Raw genomic sequence first — 1924 nt, 5'->3', positions numbered from 1 at the left:
GATGAACTGCTCCTGTGCCCTGAATCACTCTGAGTACATTAGTGTATATAATATCTAATGTTATATGGGATTAGATTTGTTTCATGATGATGGCATTAAAATCTCCTCTCATTGCTCACCCATAGAATAAATTAATTTTCCATCATCAATATTGTGTCATCGATCAAATGAGAGCCCTGGATGAGGCAAGAAGTGGACAGTATTCTCTTATTTCACAAGTCTGATACTGCGTTGTAATTTATTATCATCTTAAAGCTAGAATTAAAGCTAAATGAACCCACACGTTATCATTTAGCAACCTCCATGTCTTTATTTCCCCAACTGTTTAAAGGGATCGTTCACCCCCAAATCAAAAACACATATTTTCCCTCTTACCTGTAGTGTAGTTAATCTCTCTCGATTGTTTTGGTGTGAGTTGCAGAGTGTTAGAGATATCGGCAGTAGAGATGTCTGCCTTCTCTCAAATACACTGGAACTTTCATTTACCACACTACACCCACTAAACGTATCACAGCACAAAAGGAAGTGTGCATCGACTCTTGGACGTGAGGCTTGTGTCTGAGCCGTGATATTAGTTAGCTCAGTGGTGCTAGGTGAGCTAACAGTAAGTGCATGCTTTCCTCTGCAAGATGATACAGTGGGTAGGTGTATGGCAGTAGTAAGAAAATAGTTCCCACATAAAACTGCTCAAAACAAGGTCTGTGGATCATCTTGAGTAACCTGGTCACGATTTCCTGAAAGAGACATTGCTGTTGAGGCTTTGAAATGTATTTCTTTGGCGCTTTGAGCACCACAAGCCAAGTGCCATTTATTTCCATTATATTGGAGAGAAGGCAGACATCTCTATGGCTGACATCTCCAACACTCTGCAACTCACATTAAAACAATCTAGATTGATAGATAGCACTACAGGTAAGAGGAAAAAAATATGTATTTTTGGGTGAACCGTCCCTTGTAATCATTCAAACAAAGTAAGTACATAGTAGCCTAGCTTGCAGTGTGCTGGATTGGAGCCCTTACAAAACAATCACACACAATAAAAGTCAACCGTCACTAGCTCAAGTGTTCTTTGTCCAGCTTTTGGTAACTCATCCCAGTGAAAATGACTGAGGTGTTATAATAAGACCATGGTGACTTTCCTGAGGCACATGAGTCATTGTACTGATGGCTTAAATGTTCTAAGAATGGATGATGTGTTATTATGAGTTATCAATCAAATTTCTGTATGGTTTTTTGCTTTTAACTAAAGAACATACTCGGTTTTTCACATTGCTTACTACCCTTGGTAAAACCTTGTTTGCTTAAAAGCACATAAAGGATCCAAAAATGTTACTATTGATCTAAACACCCTGAACTAATGTAGAATTCATCTTCTTCTTATACTGCATACCTGCCTATTTAACTTGAGGCCATATCACCCTGCACCTAGATTTGTGTAATTTAATTTATATATCCTTTAAATTGTTGCTGTACTAGTTGCATTGTATTTTCTATCATACTTTGAGGCAAAAAAAATGCAGGCTTCAACTTCTCATCATCACTAATTTGTCTACATCAAACAGTAATATAAAGATAATTTTGACTCCAGTGTTGCAACTGACAGGTGTACAAAACTGTTTTGGACACCTGTTGAAAAACCACAACACACAGGCAACAAATGTTGATTGTAAACAACAGATTACAGTACACATGTACAGAAAATGATGTGTTATTGTGGTGATTTATGTCATGGGTTTTTGGATGTTTGTATCAATGAAAAGGAATATATACGGAAAGATTTTGACTCATTAATGGTTGTAAAAAGTCAACAAGGCATTATCTGCATTTTTGGAAAAGATCCACCCTGTCATTCTAGAAAATTGATTTTGTATTGCGTGATATTTCCCCTAAATATACTTAGGTTTCCACACACAAACACCTCTGT

This window comes from Epinephelus lanceolatus, chromosome 15, assembly GCF_041903045.1.
Source record: "Epinephelus lanceolatus isolate andai-2023 chromosome 15, ASM4190304v1, whole genome shotgun sequence".
NCBI lineage: Eukaryota > Metazoa > Chordata > Actinopteri > Perciformes > Serranidae > Epinephelus > Epinephelus lanceolatus.
The sequence above is the reverse complement of the archived record's forward strand: the minus strand, read 5'-3'. Positions refer to the sequence as shown.